The 20,176-nt window shown below is 35.4% G+C and overlaps 1 long non-coding RNA gene across 1 annotated transcript in view; it reads left to right on the forward strand.

The window, feature by feature from the left end:
- LOC116662528 overlaps positions 1 to 19,767 on the forward strand; it is a 176,355-nt gene extending 156,588 nt beyond the window's left edge. Inside the window, exon 3 of the long non-coding RNA XR_004318491.1 lies at positions 19,604 to 19,767. This is a non-coding gene — a long non-coding RNA (uncharacterized LOC116662528). The remainder of the gene's footprint in view (positions 1 to 19,603) is intronic.
- The last annotated feature ends 409 nt before the right edge of the window (positions 19,768 to 20,176 follow it).

Below are 20,176 nucleotides of genomic sequence, written 5' to 3' on the forward strand. Positions count from 1 at the left end.
TTGAGGATGCAGGGCAGCTGAGCACTTCTCCCTGGGGCCAGCTCTCCCACGTGAGCAGAGCAGATGGCCATCTGAGGGATTACAATAATAAGGGCTGCTGAATAGTCAAGTGACCAGTCAGGGTAACCAAGGGGACTGGGCAGTCAGATTTCTTCTGGATGGATGGGCAGCCCCTGCCTAACTGAGCCGTGCCATATGTCCCTGTTTGTGGCACCCCTGAGCCCTCTCCCAGGAGTGTTCCTTCCAATGTAAAATGTAAGGGTGGGGGATGTGTCACTTCAACAAATTCCTAAATGTTGGCACTATGATGAATGCTGGTAATGAATAAGATGAATAAGGAGCTAGGAATGACTTCAAGGACCTTGTCATCTAAAGGGGGTGGAGCAGACATGAATGTAGGTGAGTATAATACAAGTCCTTACTTTCTAAGTGCTGCCACTGCATGTACCATATGATGAATGAGAAAGGAAAGATCATTTCTTACTGAAGAAGACATCAGGAAAAAGTTACAGTTTCCACTATATAGTCACTAAAACATGGCTCTGTGGTTCAATACATTTCAGAAACTCCACGTAAAGCTTTATTTTACAGTGCAAGTTAGCATATATGACATATTCTAAATTTTATCTTGTCAATAGGAAATGCATAAGTGTAATTCAAAATTCAAAATATCTTACTTATCCCCCAGATACTCAGTTTCCTTAAAGGCAGTAACTACTTTTGCTAGTTCTAGTGGACCCTGCCAGGGATATACTCTGCCTATGTGTATATGAGTACACATGTACGTATTCCTTTTTCCCCTTATACGCAGCCTTGGTGGGGTTTTTTTTCCTCCACTTAAAATGCATCCTAAGAATCACTCCTTATCAGTCAGTTTGGATTCTAATAACTTTTTTAAGTGACCGCATCTCATCCCATTGTATAATAAGTTTTGCCATTATTTATATGGTTTGCTTCCTAGTGAACGTTTTTCTATTACAAATCATAATTCAATGAATATTCTTGTAAGTGATTAATTTCAATATTTATTTATAGGAGCAATTTCTAGGATTATCATTGCTGGGAAAATGAGTGTGTTCATTTTTAATTTCAAGAGAGAGGGCCCAATTGCTTTTATTGAAGTTACTCACATCTGGACCTACCTACTTTCTACTTTTTCAGGAATTCAGTATGTTATTAAAGTTATTTTTTATCTTGGTTAATATAAGTTAAATTGATATTTTTGAAATTAAGGTTTTTTTTTTCTTGTGAGTGGTATGGGGAGGGAAAACTCTACTCTCTTAGGTTTACTAACTGGGACTGCAAATTAAATTAACAGATTAACAGGAGAAAAAACATACAATTTTATTGATTTTAATATTTTTATGCACACAGAGGTTTAATGGAAAACAAGTTAAAACCCAAATAAGCTGTTAGATTTGGGAGCTTATATACCATTTTAACAAAGGATGATAAATTATGAAGAAGTGACTTGTCAAAAGAAAGAGAGTTTGGGTTTTTCTAAGAGGGTTTCAGTAAATTGTAGGAGAGTAAATAAGGAATGTATGAAAGAAACTAGGAAATATATGAAGAAATATGGGGGAAATATATCAAAGATGAGGGTTATTTTATTAAGATCTACTTGTGTAGAGTCATCTCAGCATTGACTCCTCATTTCTGATGATAAATGGGCTCTCCTCTTCCAGGTCCAGGGAGGGTACTGTTCTCACAGGAAATGTGTATTTTAGGCAGATAGGGAGAGGGCAGAAAGCTTTTCCTATGTCTGCTGTATCTCAGTTGTCTTCAGCTCAAATAATCAACATGCCAAAGTGGTATATTCTGATCCCTTTCAGTGGGGTATTAAAAAAATTATCACATATTTAAGAGCTATTTTTACGTCTTGTCTGTTTAAATTCTTTGTATTTTTAAAAATCATTTTCTGTGGAATTTTAGGGATTCAAAGTATTTCAAGGAATGAGAAATTAGTTCTTTGCATAATGAATATCAAATATTTCCTTCAATATATAGTCCCTTTTTGGATATAATTCATGATTTTTTTTTTGCCAAGTAGATAAATAACTGATCACATTTATTAATCTCTATATTTAGGGCTTCTGAGCTTTGTATTCTACCTAGAAAGACCTTCTTCCAAAATTATAAAGAAAAAATTCTCCCGTAACTTCATTTAGGCCTTCTCTACAAAATTGATATTTAATTCTGTGCTCTATCCTTCATTTATATTCCATATGAGTGCAAGGTAGGATTCCAGGTAGGCAACCCAGGTATCTCAAAACAGTGTATTGAATAATCTACCTTTTTCTCATTGAAATAAAATGCCACATTTATCATATACTTGACTTAGGTCCAATTCTGGGCTTTAAATTCTATTTGAATGATCTAATTCTATTAGATTTAAATTTATTAATGATTTAAATTCTATTTGAATGTATCAGTATTGCTAAGTTCTGTAATTTTATAAGTTTTAGTATATGGTAGTACAATTTCTCATTAATTAATTACTCCTTTAGACTTTTCCTGGATTTCCTTACTTGTTAATGTTTTCAATACAAATATCAGAATCAACTTGTTAAAAATAAACCTTGGGTATTGTTAAGGGGGAATTTCATTATGTATATAGATCAATATAGGGAAAATTGACATCCTCTTAATACATATTCCAGAATGTGATTCTATATAGTGTTTGTCTTTTGGGGATTGCTTAGTACCATTTGAAAGATTTCTTCCTTTGGATCGTATTCATTTCTTGTAAATTCATTTTCTACGTATTTTATCTTTTAGGATGCTAATGATTTTCTTCCATTGTGTCAGCTAGGTTGTTTTTAATCTATGAAACCTTATGATTTCTGTATATCTTTTTTTACCTAGTAAAATTAGTAATTTTTACCTAGTAAAATTACTATTTGAAATGGTTTTTTACTTGACTCTTTTGGAGGTTTCTAAGTAATAATAATAATAATAATAATAATAATAATAATAATAATAATAATAATAATAATAATAATAATAATACATAGCTAATTCATTCAAATAATGCTAATTCTTACCTTTGTTTTTCCTGTTTTTATACCTCATTTCTTTTTTTGACCACTTATAGAACAATATTAAATATTAATGGGGAAAAAAGTCTTGCTCTTACACTTTAATGAGAAATTTTCTAGTTGTGTTTCCCTATCCAACATAAATGTGTATACAGTCACATATACACAGAAGAATCTACTTTTTTAGAATTTTTATGAAGAATAGTGTTAAATTTTATAGTGCTTTTTCAGCAACTATGTAGCTTTTGTGTGATTTTTCTATTTACGAGCTGTTAATGTAGTGAATTATATAAATAGATTTCCTAATATTGAACTATTCTTGAATTCTTTGAATAAAATATATTATCATGATTTATTATTTTTTTAAATTGAAGTATGCCTATTTACAATATTGTGTTAGTTTCAGGTATATAGCAAAGTGATTCAGTTATATATATGTACTTTTTCAGATTCTTTTCTCTTACAGATTTTTACAAGATATTGAATATAGTTCCTGTGCTATACAGTAAATCCTTGTTGTTCATCTATTTTCTGTATAGTAGTGTGTATCTGTTAATCCCATATTCCTAATTTATCCCTCCCTACCATTTATTTTTTTAAAATATAACATTATTTTTAATACTATTTTAAATACTTTTTAAATAAAATATTTTTATTATCTTTAAAAAACTTTGCTGCATCCCATTTGCTAATTTTTTTGGTATTTGCATAAATATTTATAAATGAAATTGGTTTGTAGTTTCCTCTTTTGTGGGTGCTTTTTCAGGATTGGTACCATTGTTATATTTGCTTCATCAAATTTATTTGGGTGATTTCCTTTTTTCTGGAAGAGTTGAAATAGTATTGGAGCTATCTGGTTTTTTAAATAAATAAGTCATGAGGATGTAATGCACAGCTTAGTGACTATAGTTAATAATATTGTGTTGTACTGGAAAGTTGTTGGGAGAATAGATCTTAAAAGTTCTCTTCACAGGAAAAATATGTGTAACTATATGTGGTGAAGGGTGTTAACTAGGTTAATTGTGATCATTTTGCAATATATGCAAGTATTGAATTATTATGTTATAGATTTGGAACTATTGTTATATGTCAATTATATCTCAGTTTTAAAAAGTTTGGTAGAATTTCTTGATGAAAGCATCAGGGCCAATTACTAGTTTGATGAATAACTCTTTTACACTCTCTTTTTTCCTATTTAATTGTTATGTTCAAAATATATTCTGCCTATTTCACTTTGATTTCCTTTTGAACTCCAGAGTTGTTTCTGAAAATTTTGTTACAATCTTATTTCCTGTCTCTTTCTCCTTGCATTTGCCATTGCTTGTGTTTTATGGGAATGACCGTCTTATTTGTTGCAAAGACATTTGTAATTTTTAGATCTTCCCTGTGAATTGTACCTTTTAATAGTATTTGCTCTAAATTCAGTGCTGTCTGAATTTTTCCTCTATGTGCATTTACCCAATAAGCTTTTGCCAAGTTGTTTTATTTTCGACCACTTCTTTTAGGTATGAGCATCAGACACAGCTGTGCCCTGCCTCATATTCTCTTGGCCCACTGTTTACTCTAGCTGTATAATCTGACCACCTCACCTTGTCTGTAACACAAAGCTACATATCTGTACGTACCTACTGAACTCTTATTATGGGGAAACATTCGTGACTAATGGAGGACAGGAGATAGTGGATGAGTATTTTCCTTTCCCATTTCTTGGGTGGACAGTTCTGAGGTATATTCACATTGGCTGCCCAGAGCTCCTAGTGGGATCATGCCCAGCTACCCCAGGGGTAATCAGCTTCATGACACATCATTTCCCTCTTCCAACTTTCTTAGTCTGTCACTCCTGATCCTTGTGATTACGTCCCCAAATTCACTACCTGTATCAGGCTGCTTTTCCAGGGAAGCCTAGATTCGGTCAGTATGTCTTCTGAATGTTTCAGCGAATTGAATCTTGCTTTGCTCTCCTCTTTTAACATACTCTTATGACATACTATATATACAAAACACATAGTGTGTTTATTTGTATAAGATATATTTGCTCTTAATTCTGTCATATGTAATTGCTTGTGTAAAAATGAATCAACAGAAACCTCAATTAAATACAGTTGGGAGACCAGAAGGGGGAGCTCTCATGGCCTGAACTGATAGCAGAGCCCAACAGGAGGAAGACAGGCTCCTCTTCTTTCCTGGCAAGGACTCAGCTAGTGAAAAGCCATGGACTCTGCTTACAGTATCCTCCCAATTTCCCTTCCCTCACAATAAAAGTGTTCTTTCCTTGGTGCTGTGTGGGGAGTTTACTCATGGTTGCATACCTTAACTGCAATTATCTGCTATCCTGAATAAATCCATCTTTGCTGGAGAAGTATCTGGCAGTCTATCTGTTTCAGGTCAACACTTCTGTATTCCCTCTTTGATGATATGATTTGTATGTTTCTGTGTATCTATTTTTTTCAGAGGTTTTTTTGTTTGTTTCAAACTAGTTTACGTAGGGGTTCCATTTTTACTTTTTGATAGATTTTTATGCATTTCTCATTTGGTTCATTACTCATTAGTTCATCTAGTTCTGAAGGGTTAGTGTCATCTTGATCAGCCAGCTATCTTCCCAACAAGATTTGTTGACAAGTCCTGAATTTTCTGCTAGAACTTCATTAATTTCAGTTACTTCTCCTGATAGAGGAGAACAGAATTCACTAGCAGCTTTCACACTTTCCAAAGCCCAAACTCCTCTTGTTCATTTTTGTCCCAACTTCAGGCAGACTGTAGTAAACAACATCTCCCAAAGCTGCCTTCAGCAAAATTGCTGATTCCCACTGTTATTCATTCATGTTTGTCTGTGAATTTATGCACAGAGAGCAGAGCAGGCCGACGCACAGCATCCAAACGTCACTGGCCCTCAGTGCCCTGCCTCTTCCCTTCCAGGGCGAGCAGGGGAGCAGGGCGTGGTGGGCGCCCACACAGCGGGATGCAGGCTGCAGGCAGCCGGCTGCTGGCTCCTGCCACTTGCCATTGTTTTGAATCAGCAATTCCTTTTTCATTGAACTGTTGTTGAAGGAGGACAAGAAGAAGATGTGACCACTGGTCGACCCTCGAACAGGACCCCGGCAAGGGGAGGCACTGCCCCCTCCCTTCTCCTTAGAACGGACACCTTGCCCACGTTCCCTTAGCGGGAGCTGTTTTCAAAGATGGAGCCTCCAGAGAGCAGTGCGTTGTTGAGACGACGTAGACTGTGCACACGACCGAACCTCGTTTTAAGGCCTGTACATAAAGTTTTAAGAGTCTAATGGGCAGTTGTAGAGAATCTACTTGTTACCAACCCGGGTTCTTGGACTCTTTAATCAACAGAAATTGGTAAGTGGCCAGACGAATTTAGGCAGGGCTTTACTGGGCTAGTGCTGCAGCACGAGGGAGCGAGGGTGCGAGAACAAGTAACGGGTGCCCTTGCTTGCTCCCTGAGGCTGGGGAGGGAGGGAGCTGGCCGTTTAAACGGCGTGAGGGTGGAGGTGGGTAGGTGGGTGAGGCCGGAGGGGTGGCTTAGGCTGGCGGCCCACCCCCTCGGCGGTGCGTGGTGGGCGGCAGGGATCATGCGCAGTGCTCTGCTTTTGCTCATCGCACCTCAGAAGCGGCAGTTCCGGTTCGGTCTTTTTGTATCTTACAGTTTATAATTTGCCCCGACTGCCCGTGTGTTTTTAGTTACTTTTGGTCCCTTATAGTTTCTTTGTATTCTGGACAAGACGTTTGTCCAGGTGTAAGCACTGCAGCAAAGTGTCCCAGGTCCCAGCCTGTCTCATACTCGTCTTGCAGCTGCCCGAGACAAGCCACTTAAGTAAGTTCCTTCGCATATTTAACCAATTTGGAGCGTCCTGCCTCTTTCTTTGGTCTCTCCTTGCTCTCTGTGTGTTGGGGGGCCAGTTTGTGAACCAACAACTCTACTTGTTGATTCCTTTCTATAAGCAGTGATGGAATTAGTAGTTTTATTTCTCCATTTCATCTCTTTCTATTTTGCTGTACAATTTTTTGTTGAATATATTATTTTTTTATTAATGTTGCCTTTATGTCTTTAAATATATTTATGCCACTTTTATTTGATTTACTGTATCTGAGTAATATCTTTTGATACTTGGTGACAAGAGATGAAGAAATCCATGCATATTCACTGCCTTTCATCTTCCCTTCCCCTATCAGATTTATTTACTTAGTCATGGTTGTCACCATTTATATTCTCTTTTGTATATAGTCTCCATATTATTTTAACTTTATGTAAAATAGATTCAATACTCAGCATTCACTCTTGTGCCCCAGGTTTTTTTTGTTGTTGTTCATTCTCTGGTAATTTCTATAGAAGACTCTTGAGGACTGTATTTTAATTTTTCATTTTAAAAAATTACTTTTCTCTTGCCTTTATATTTGAACCAGAGTTTGATTATTTCTTATGTCACACTTTCTCCCAACTTTGTAGGCATTGCTTTACAGTGTTCTCGTATTAAGAATTGCTCTGGAAAGTCTGAGATCTGTTAAATTTTTACCTCTTTTTAGATGACTTGAAATTTTTTGTTGGTTGTCCAAAGGATTCTTTACTCACCTTTCAAATCCAACGATTTTAGTAGATGTTTTTCTGTTGATTGTTATAGATTAATACTTCCTAGGGCATGATATACTCTTTTAATTTATGACTGAAGTTTTTAATTTGTGAACATTTTTCTTGCTTTAAATTTCTTTCTTCTATTATTTTGCTTCTCTTTATTGGGGATGCCAGTTAAACATATGCTGGATTTTTTTCTGCCTATCTCTATATAAATAGTTGTCTCTAATGTTTTATTTTAATTTTAGTCTCTTCAGTTGATTCATCATGTCCTCTGTCCTTTGCTATTATTTTTGGGCTACTTCCAAATGGCTTTTTATTTTTGTTTTTGTTGTTTTTGTGCGGTCATTTTATTTTCTTTTTCCATTTCTTTTCTGATCTTTGCAAGTTCAAATGTTCACTTTTTGTTGTCTTGCCATAGTTTCTCCAAATTCTTATAAATCTCCTTTTGCTCTAAATTTGTAGAACTGATTCAGAAATTTTAAAGTCATAACAAAATACATGATCATAATATTTCAGTGAGCTCTTTCATCTGTTCTCTCCCTCGCTTGTTTGTTTCGTCCTTTGTCTCTTTGTCTCTCTCTCTTTCTTTTCTTATTTTGCCTCATGATATTTCTGAGTAGATCCTGTGATAGCACATTCCTGATTATTACTCATCTTCGATTAAGTTTATAGGAGATTTGTTTATGACAGAGACTAGGGTCTTGTGCCAAATTTATTGGTGTCCTGTTTATTAGCAGAGATTGAATATGTGTGAATGAGGTCTTATATTTAAAAAATACAGCCCTACATTCACTCTACATATATCTGGAACTCAAGGGTGTTCCTGTTTATGTTTCTTCTTACTGAAAAATATCATTTAGAATTTAGAGAGAATCTATGGGAGATAACCTCTTACATTCTTTGTATGCATTAAAAAGTCTTTTCCACTCTTGAAAGATGGTATGACTGGGTATAAAGTTCTAAACTGACAAGAATTTTCCTTAACTATTTGAGATATTACTCTATTTTTATTGGCTATCTCATAGATGAATTTACCTACTTTGATTGGAACACTGTCTTCCCTTGTCATTTTTAAGATTTTATATTCCTTCTAGATGTTTTCCAGTTTTGCTATGATACCTCTAAGAGTAGTTTTATATTTACTTATCTTGCTTGGAATTTGGAGTACATTTTGATTAGAGGATTTGTGTCTTTCTCCAGTCTTGGAAAAATCTCAGCTCTCCTTCATAGATACCAATTTTCAGCCATTTCCTCTTTCTTCCTTTTCTGTAATTCTTACACAATGCATCCTGGAACCTGAAAATTATCCTTTATGTTCCCTAGATGAATTTTCACGTTTTAAATTCCTTTTTTCTCAGTTTGCTGTGCTCTAAATGAATTCCACCATTTCACAGCCCAGTTCTCTTTGTGTCCCTTCCTGTATGAAATCCGTTTCAGGAATTTGTGTTTTATTTCAACTTCTTCATGTTTTATTTTTGCTTTTTTTGTTTCTTTTTGACAGTATTTATACTTTTTTTATTGCCTGTTGATCATTGTAAGTATACTGGTTTTTAATCTTTATCATATTTTTCCTTTAAATTAGTTACATTTTAAGCAAATTCATTTTCTAATTGTTGGTTCTGTTGTCTTTCTCAGCATTTCTTCACATGTTTTGGAGTTTTGATTGAAAGTCTCATTTTGAATTGATATTCCTTCAGACTCCTCCTCTGTTCCCACTCTTCCCTTCCTGTGGGTCTAGTGATTGACTTTTAGGGCTGCAGTCCATAAGCAGGTCTCATTCATTTTGTGGCTGCTGTTTCTAAGTGATTTTGGGGAAGTCACAGATCCAATCACTGAGCCAGTGGAGAGTTGGGCTTAGTTTTTGGTTGAGAGACTTTGCCTGGGTTTTTTGATGTCTCTAGAGGTTGAGTGACTAAGGCTTCTCCCTACTGAGACTTGGCACTCAATACTGTGCTATTTACATATTAGCACTATTGGCTTTTTGCACCAGATAATTCTTTGTGGTGGGGGTGCTTTTTGTGTCTGTGTGTGTGCTGTAGAATGTTTTATAGAATTTCTAGCTTCTGTTCACTAGATTGGAGTCGCACCTTGACATCCCCAATTCTGACAACTGAAATATTTCCTGACATTGCCAAATGTTTCCTGGGGGACAAAAGCACCTTCAGTGGAGAACCGCTGTTCTAGACAAATGCTGGGAATGTATTTCAGTCCTTTATCCAAAAAAGGAAATAGCCCCACCAAAGCCTCTTGCTTCAAGTAATAACCTGGTTTCTCTCTCCCTTTTTCTGCAGGCTGTCACTCTCTTTCTCAGACTTAGAGGTTTACAGCTCATAGCTTCAGCCCGGCTGACCACTTTTTATTTTTCTCCCTTTTCATTCAGGAGATCTTTATCTTGATTTTGAGATGTCTGTAACTTTTCTGTATTTCTGTTTTTATCTTTATGTATTATTGCTTACTGTTTGGAGCAAAGAGTTTTCATCAAAGTCAGAACTAATGGAGCTATCTTTACTAGAAATCTTCACCGCTGTTATTTTTATAGGGTGATCAGTATACTTGTACACCAATTCAGTCACCCCCCTAAACAGTGGATAAAACAAGAGTGGTGAGTGAGAGCTGGTATCATATTGTTGGGTTATGGTACCCCTCTGTCCATTTCTCCCACCATTCCCACCATGCTAGATCTTTCCCATTAGCACACACAAAAAACCCTTATTCTAGTTTACGAAAATCCCATCTAATCTGGCTCTGTCCTAGCTCTCTGACATCATCTGGTAACCACTAATCATTTAGTCGCAGTGGGATTCTCTTTGTTTTTCACCAAGTCATGCCCTTTCCATTTTTTTTTTCACTCACATACATACCCATCTTTTATTCTCCAAAGAAAATTCTGCAACTTTGCCATAGATTGCTTTCAATGAAGGACTAGTTTACACAAAAAAAGGTAATGAGGGGTGGAGATTAACTGAAAAAAAAAAAAACCCAAAAAACCCCAAGACTATTTCTAGAAAAGCTACAAGCCCATTCCATTTTAGAACACTGTGGTGATCTTTCATTATCTTTGCTCAATTTGTTTCTCCTGGTCATTTAAATATTCATTTAAATCTCACTTTCAGCAGAGGTAGCTATCCAATCAAAAATATCTACTCAGTTATTCTCTTACATTACCACATTTTAGTTCTTTCTCTATAAGCTTCCACTCTGCAGTATTATTTTAAATTTGTATTTGTTTATTTTTCATTTCCACTTCCTGTAATATGAGGGCAAAGACCTTCTGTTTCTTGTTTAATATTATGTTTTAGTGACAAGAATAAACCTGACACATAGTTAGAAGTAAATGATAAATATTTACCAAATAATAATAAATGCAAATACAGGCTGTGCGTAAATACTGTTTATATGTTCCTTTAATAAAATTATCCTAAAAGAAGACTTGAAGTACCACCTTCTCATTCTCATTCTCCCAAGTTTTTAGAATAGTTGCTTAATAGATTTATTAAATGTGATACCAATCCCATTTTGTCATATCCTAGGCCAATTTTCATGAAGAAATGCACAAATAATCTGTGGTGCAGAATGCCTCATAAAGACAGTGTTATCTAAGAGACAAACTTAAACATAAATTGAGGATGCTTTCCGGAGTTGGTGGCTAGCTCTTTTGAACTTCCTTTAGAGGCCAGGTGTTAAGTCTTCAGGACACTGTATGTTATAGCATACAATTGGACTTAAAGTTTTGTTGCATATTTTTATTATAAAAATGGGTATAAATTGTTCTAAGGAACTAGTCAGAAAAATATATGAATGCTTATTAGGGAATAGATTAGAACCTATATGCTTAAGTCACTGGTTTACATTCCAAATGTTTTTGTGGTATTTGACAAAGAAATGTCTCGGGAAGAGAAAGGTATAAGAGTCTGTGAATAGGCTGTCAAGCCAAGAAGTTAAAATGCATTTCACTTTATTTATCTGGGAAATGATACTAATAATACTTAATCTCTTCTGACTGAGGATGATGACTGTGATAATAAAATTAAATAAATGTAAAAGTGCTTTGAATGCAGCATGGTAAAAATGCAAGTTATTACTAGTAGCTACAACAAAATGATCACAGTAATATTGAGTTAGCTTTAGGATATTAAATAAAGGCTATAATTCCTTGGGTGGCATTTCCTTTCTGTCTCTTGTGAGATGATGTCATTGTTTTGAAAAGCTAAAGGAGCCCAAACCCTCAAGATTCTCCATATATTTTGGACACCATTCAGTGGGCCAACATTTGAGAATGATAACCACTCGATGACCATAAGTATTATCTTTCTCCTTCACTGGTAAAGTTTGTTTCCCCTTTGTAATTTAGTGTTAAGAATGCTGATTGCAGTGGTGAAAGTGCCTCAAATTTCTGTTCTTTTCTTCTTTCTGGCAGTTTGAGTCTAAACATCATCCCAAGGGTTTTGAGTGAGAGCTGATATGCTGAGATTCACTTTTGGAATTCAGGCAGTAATCAAGAATAAAGAAAGTTATCGATGAAAGTGCTAATTAGAATATATTGTATCTGCAGAAAACTATCCAGATATAGACTGTGCCCTCAGCATTGCTCTTCTGTGATGTAGAACTGTTTGAGAGAATGGAGTCCTGTGTCTAAGAATCACGTTTTGTTTGAAAACCCCAGTGATACATCCATACAACTCCCAAACTAGTTTGTTCAGTGAATACATGGAAAATGGTGAAAATGATGACATTTTACATTATTAGGAAAAAGATGACAATGATAAAGTGAATTTCTCTCTCCTTTTTTGTTCTGTGCCAATGTACACACTTACAGACATACATGTACTTTTTAGATAATTAGCACAGATAAGCTCAAGGTGAAAATTCTTTTTTCTACAGATGTTCTCTGAAGAGATCTAAATAGTGAATATGAAACAAATTATCATTCAATAAGGTAAATTTATTCAGCAACAATAGGGTTTTAGGCTAAAAGGATGTTTACTACAAAATTCTTAATAAAGGAAATCTATGTGTTATTAAGAAACTAATTTTTTATTACAGAGTAATATTATTACTGACACAGAATACTGCTGTCTTTCCATAATCTCTTAATAGATTTTGACATGTCATAGCTAGTATATGATAAGCTGTGTGAGGGTCTTTAATTGTACAATTTAGTGGTCTATTTATTCACAGCTTGTGCAACTGTCGGACCAGTGTCTAATTCAGAACATTTCCATCACCTCAAAATGAAACTCCATTAGTGCTAACTCCACATTCCCTCCTTCCCCCAGCTACTGACAACTAATAACCTGTTGTTCTCTGTCCCAGTGGATTTGCCTGTTCTGTCCATTTAATAAAAATGAAATCATACAATATATGGCTTTTTGTGATTGGCTTCTTGCATTTAGCTTAATGTATTTAATGTTCATCATTGAAATACTGATAGCTTTTATCATTATTTATTTCTTTTTATAGCTGAATAATATTCCATTGTATGAATATGATTTATTTTCCTATTTGTCAATTAATGTCATTAAGGTGTTCACTTTTCGGCTTTTATAAATAATGGTACTATGAACAGTTGTGTGCAGGTTTTTGTGTGGACATATGTTTTCACTTCTCTTGGATGTGTATCGAGGAATAGAATTTCTGGGTCATATGGAAACACTATGTTTAACTTTTTGTGGAATTGCCAAATCATTTTCCAAAGTAGTTGAATCATTTTCCAGTTCCACAATGTTTGAAGCTTCCAATTTATCTACACCTTTGCCAGCACTTGTTGTTGTTTGTCTTTTTTATTTTCACAATTCTAGTGGATGTGAGGTAATACCTCTGGTTTTGATTTGCATTTCCATGATAACTAATGATGTTGAACATTCCTTGGGGGAATATCTTCCTTGGAGAAATGGTTATTCAGGTATTTTGCTTGGATTATTTGTCTTTTAATGGTGCATGTCCAAGTCCTTTATGTAATATAAGACATTTACCAGATATAAGATTTATAAATATTTTCTCCCCTTTCTGTGGATCGTCTTTCCACTCCCTTGATAGCATGCATTTTTAAAATTGAAGTATAATTGATATATATAACATTATATTGGATTCAGGTGTACCTGCATAATGATTTAATATTTTTATATGTCGAGAAATAATCACAATAAGTCTATTGATAGTGGGCTTCAATGCGCAGATGTTTTAATTTTGTTAAGGTCTGATTTGTCTATTTTTTTTTCTTTTTCTTGCTTGTGCTTTTGGTGTCATTCCCAAGAAAACAATGCCAAATCGAAAATTAAAGAGATTTACTCTGAAGATTTTGACTAAGATTTTTATAGTCTTAGCAATTTCATTTAGGGCTATGATTCATTTTAAGTTATAGTTGTATATTTTGTGAGGTAAGGGTACAACTTTATTCTTTTGCATGTGGATATTCAATTATTTCAACACCTTTCTTCCCCCACTCCCCGCATTGAATTGACCTGAAACCCCTGCCAAAAAGGTAAAGAATTATTTCTGTACTCTCAAGTCTATTCCATTGCTATATATGTCTATACTTATATAAGTACCACATTGTCTTAGATATAATAAATATTCCCCAGCTTTATTGAGATATAATAGACATTATGTAAGTTTGAGATGTATGGCATGATAACTTGATACATATATATTGCAAAATAATTACCACAACAAGGTTAATTAACACCTGTCACCTAACATAATTACCATTTCCTTTTGTTATGAGAACACTTAAGATTTACTCTGTCTTGTATGTTTCTAGACATTTATTAATTTTCTTCCAAGTTATCCAATTTGTTGGTGTACAATTGTTCAGAGAAACTTCTTTTAATCTTTTGTATTTCTGTGGTGTCAGTTGTAATGTCTTCTCTTTCATTTATAATTTGGTTTATTTGAATACTTTCTGTTTTTTTCTTGATTGAGTCTAGCTAAATTTTTGTCAATTTTACTTAATCTTTTAAAAAAACTCAGTTTTATTAATATTTCCTAGTATTTTTCTAGTCTCTATTTCATTTATTTTTGCTCTAATATTTCTTATTTCCTTACTTCTGCCAACTTTGGGCTTAATTTTGTCTGTTTTAAAACATTCCTTGAGGTGTAAAATTATTTATTTGACATCTTTCTTCTTAGTTTAGATATTTATTGCTAAATATCTAATAACTTTCCTCTTAGAACTGGTTTTGTTGCATTTCATACATTTTGGTATATTATGTTTTAATTTTAATTTGTTCAAGATACTTTCTGATACCACTTTTTATTTCTTCTTTGATTCGTTTGTTGTTCAGGAGGGTGTTGTTTAATAACTATATATTTGTGAAATTTTCAGGTTTTTTCCTACTATTGATTTGTAATTTCATATCATTGTGGTCAGAAAAGATACTTGATTTCAATCTTCTTAAATGTATTAAGGCTTTCTTTGTGTCCCAACATATGATCTGTTCTGGAGAATGTTCCATATGAGTTTGAGAAGAATGTGTATTCTGGTTCTGTTAGATGAAATGTTCTGTATAAGTCTGGTCCATTTGGTATAAAGTACAGTTTAAGTGCAATATTTCCTTATGGTTTTCTGTCTGGTTGATCTTTCCAATGTTGAAAGTGGGGTACTGCAGTTCCCTACTATTACTGAATTTCACTATAAATTTACATTTACCAATGAGTTTTATACTTTTATATATTTTTATATTGTTTCTTAGTATTCTTTCATTTCAACTTAAAGAACTCCTTTTAGCATTTCTTGTAAGGCAGGTCTAGTGGTAATGAACTCCTTTCGCTTTTTTTGGAGGGGTGGGTCTGGAAATATCTTTATTTCTCCTTCATTTCTGAAGGACAGCTTTGCTAGGTATAGTATTCTTGGTGGCAGCTTTTTTATATGCTTGTCATTTACAGTACAAATGATAGCAGTCATTTTTAGCAAAACTAAAGCTGAGAGATAGTGCCCTCAGGTCTGATTCCACTACCAGAGAGTGTAGTCTCTGTGACTCAGTTTCCCTACCTCTGTGTGATAAATATGATAGGAATAATTAATCTCAATGTGCTTACTAGATCTGAAGTCTTACTGAATACTGGAATAAATACATAGGAGCTAATGCACCAAATCCACATATGCCTTATATTCACATTGCTGGGGGCCCATAGGTCCAAGGATTTATTACTATTTTCATGGTCCTACCATGCTGTTGTTCAATTACAATGCCAAGACTGGGGAGCTCAGGTGGGAAATATCTATTTAAAAAAAAAAGAAATACTATATTATCTGATACATTTGACAATGTGGAAAATATAGCAGTATTAAGAGGAGGTTAAAAGCTCTGGAAGGATATATGGAAATAACCAGGGTGAAATAGATAGAAATTAAGTAAATTAAAATGTTAGGCAATTAATAACCCCAAGAAAAACAAAGAGTTGCGTAAGAGAGATGTAATAACAGTATGCTAGTTGGCTTAGCAATAAATAATTTTTATGCAGTAGTAATGATGTAAATAGTAAATATCAATTTCAGCAAAAGTCAGTCTAACTATATCCATAGAAAGGAGGGGGTAAAGTGAGGGTAGTAGTATAAGAAAGTTACTGTAACTTTTATGATAGGAAATGAATAATGTCTAAAATATGTGCAAAGCAAGATGTAACAGCTCAACATTTTAATTAGCAGTATAAAGATAAACATCAAAAGAAACAGCTGAAGAATTGAAAAGGAGCATCTCTTGGAATAAGGACTGGAGTGGAAAGGATGGGCAGGGGCCAGCTGCTTTTCATTGTGAACCTTGAAGATCTCTTTAATTTCTAAGCTTCCTAAAGCTGCTTTTTATTGTAAGCCTTGTACTATAATTTTACTTCATAACATAAAAAATATATTAAAAAATCCATCATAATGAATGTACATTCATTTCTTCATCTTGCAGTTTGATTTTTGGTGAAATCATTGTCATCATTATCATCACCATCATCATCATCATCATCAATAACATCTGTATAACTTACAGACATAAAATTTTCCCACATTTGTCATTTCCATTCATGTTCACTAGTCTGTGAGCTGGGTAGAATATATTTCATTATCTCCCAGTTTTACCAATAAAGACACTTAGACAATGTGACTTTCTCAAGGTTAAATAATTAGTAAATGGTGAGTCAGTAAATAGCAAATGATAAGCTGAAAATTTAAAACATCTATTTCCCAACCCTAAGTTCTTTTCCTTCATAACTATGTTTGTCCAGCATCTTTCACTGGCAACATAGAATTTTTTTTAACTTTCTTTAAATTGAGTTATAGTCATCCTACAATGTTGTGTCAAATTCCAGTGTAGAGCACAATCTTTCAGTTATACATGAACATACATATATTTATTATCACATTTTTTTTCGCTGTGAGCTACCACAAGATCTCGTATATATTTCCCTGTGCTACACAGTACAATCTTGTTTATCTGTTCTATATTTTGAAATCCCAGTCTGTCCCTTCCCACCCCTCACCCCCTTGGCAACCACAAGTTTGTATTCTATGTCTATGAGTCTGTTTCTGTTTTGTATTTATGTTTTGTTTTGTTTGGCAACATAGAGTTAATAGTTGTATTTTAACTTACCTTGGAAAGGTATATGAAGGATTTTTCACAGAGTTCTTTTATTGGAACCTCAAAATGTTATCCAGTTCTGATAGGTAAGAAAAAGAATGGGAAAAAAGCATTTTTACTTTTCCTTATATCTTTTTCCCTTTTTCTTTAGTTCTCTCCAAAAATTCTTGCCACAGAAATACACTGGCAATGGATGTCATAGATCCTCAAAAAAAAAAAAAAATCACTTTGAAGAACTTCATTATTTCTATTAATACAACTACTATTAATAACAACAATAATCATGTTGTGCCCTTCTCCGCAGCCTCTCATCCAGGGATCTCAGAATGCTTTTCAAACATTAATTAAAAATCCTCTCGTCATCCCTGTGTGTTCCTAGGGCCAGGAGAGGAGAAATTGTATCTGCTCTGACATTAATTAAGCTGTCTCTTGGCTTGCAAACTAGGTAAATAGCTTTTCTTCCTTCCATTAACAAACAAGCCCGCTCTCCACGATGATTATCACAGATGTTCACGAGTGAGAGGAGAGATTACTTCTGCTGGGCACTGAGGAGAGGGCCTGACATGCTTGCCAGACCTGGCTGCTGAGGCTTTGCTTTTTACCAGTGGTTTTCCCAAACCTGGGCAGTCAGCAGCACCGCCTTAGGGGCTTTGCAAATAGACCTGTGTCTTGGCCATTTGTACTCCCTTCACACAGTTCTGATTTAGTAGATAAGGAGTAGGGCCCTGGAATCTGTATTTTTGAACATTTCCCTCTACTTTTTGATAATAATCACGTGTAAGTGGTACTTTTATTACTGGTTTCTTTCAAATATTATAAATGTCTTTTCTTGCCTTTTGTTTTCTTCTTGGTTAAGTTTGGGATATGCACATCTAGACCAGAGTTTCTCAAAATGTGGTCCTTGGATTTTTTTTAATCTAAAATACCTGGAAAACTTGTTAGTGATTCAGATATTTGGAGTACATTGTCCTTACTTATATTTATATTTCTTCCATGGGGATAAAGTTATTCCTACTTCTGAGAAAAAATGAACAATGCCTTGTCAGAAGCCACGAAGATAGTGTGAATCCTTGGACCTACTGGCCCCCCACTGTGAACATAAGGCATGTATGGATATTGTGTGTTAGCGTCTATGTCCATTATTCCAGAATTCATAGGACTTTCATGCTGTAAGCATTTTGGGGACAATTTATTCTTACCCGACTTATACAGAGGCAGGGAAACTGAGTCTCAGTCATTGTGGGAGTTCACTGTCATACAGATCATCACGCAGCCCACTGGTAGTGGAGGCAGCCCTGAAAGCTCTTCTCCCATCTCAGCATCCAAAGCCCCTTCTACATTGCCAAAAGGACACAGACCACCTCAGTGTAGACCTCTCTTGTATGTCATTTTAAGTCCCTTATTTTTAACAATGTTGGTTAAAGACAGAAGCCTGATATTGGAAACTGTTATTCTCCAAATCTCTGAGGGGAAAGAAAAGGAAACAAGCTGAGATAAGATGTTCGCCTTTTTGGCAAACTGCCTTCCTTCCCTCCTTTTTGTCTCTGTTCTTATCCTCAAGTCTACAGTTGACCTTGCTGGTGGCATGACAGGGACCAGCTGATGGACAGGGGACTGAAGTGTTTATTCAGACAACTAGAGACATTTGGGTGTGACATGAAAGACTGCTCACCAAAAATCATAGCACCGAGTCTGCATTTTATGTCCAAGAGCTTATAAGCCATTCACAGATCCCTTTCTTAATTGTTAATTGGAAGACCCTTCCTTCTAGAATATTCCCTGGGACAGTTTGGTTAGCCCCACTGTTATGGGTGGAGTCACAGGGACAGTTGTTCATTTTTATGACACAGCACGCCATTAGTGAGGCTGGAAATAGGGATCCCAAGGGATCCTATAACCCTATGGACGGTGGACCACCTGCTCTAGTAGCTCTTGGTTGTTCTTCATTGGGATGATGGTACAGTGTGTGGGTAGGTTTGTTTCCTCTTAAGGGAGGAAGGAAAATTGCTAATAAATTGAGGAACCACAGTGGGAGTAACTGTCATTTCTCCTCCATATCATCCTTGCAAGAAAATTGTGGGCCAGTTCTGCCAATCACATTTTACAGATGAGAAAACCGAGACTCAGAGAGTGAAGTATCTTGCAGAGCCATGAGTGGAATTGAGTCTTATACATCTTTATCCTTTTTGTGCTTTCTTAATACCTAGAATATTCTTTGCTCACAAAACAAAGATGAGTATCTCTTATTTCAAAGTCCACACTCCCCCCATATACCTCACTGCCTGCCCACACAGGATTTTCTTAGGTTGTTTGTTGAAGTAAATAGAACTTTCTCTCTTTTATCCAATTGCATTAGCACTAACAGCAGTGAATCGTTCAGAAAGAAGAATGCAATCCTCAGTGTTTTTCATCTATTTCAGAATGAAAAAACAAGCAAAACAAAGCATCTGTATGCTCCAGCAGAACTCCTGTGGCCTTGCAAGTTCATGAATTTCTAGTCTCCACCAGACCGCTGCTTTTGGTAAACAGAGGGTGAGTCACTTAATCATTCTGTGTCTTCCTTCCACCTCCAGCAAGGCAGGGTAATTAGAATTTGTCACCCATCTATGTCAAAAGGGTGTGGTGATGGTAACCTTGTAATTATGAGGTTCTGGGCAAATATAAGAAACCCAGCTACCAGTAATGTATCACCGCTCATCCCACGTTGCAGATTGGCTTGTTGGGTTGGAGAATTTGCAACCCAGCAAATGCTTACCACTTTGTGGTTTAGAAGTCTGGAATGTTAGAGCTGGAAGAAATTCCTAGAGGTTACCTAGTGTGAACCCCACAGTTTGCAGCTGGAGAAACAGAAACCTGGAGTAGTTCTGAGATTGTATCTAGTCCCACAGTGAGTTCGAGACAGAACCCAGGTCTCCCGACTCCTGCCTTGGGCTTCCCTTTTCCTCCTCTGTCTCCAACTGTCCTGCTTTGGGGGAGGATTCTGACTCCTGTCT

The sequence above is a fragment of the Camelus ferus genome, unplaced genomic scaffold (assembly GCF_009834535.1).
Source record: "Camelus ferus isolate YT-003-E unplaced genomic scaffold, BCGSAC_Cfer_1.0 contig299, whole genome shotgun sequence".
Taxonomy (NCBI): domain Eukaryota; kingdom Metazoa; phylum Chordata; class Mammalia; order Artiodactyla; family Camelidae; genus Camelus; species Camelus ferus.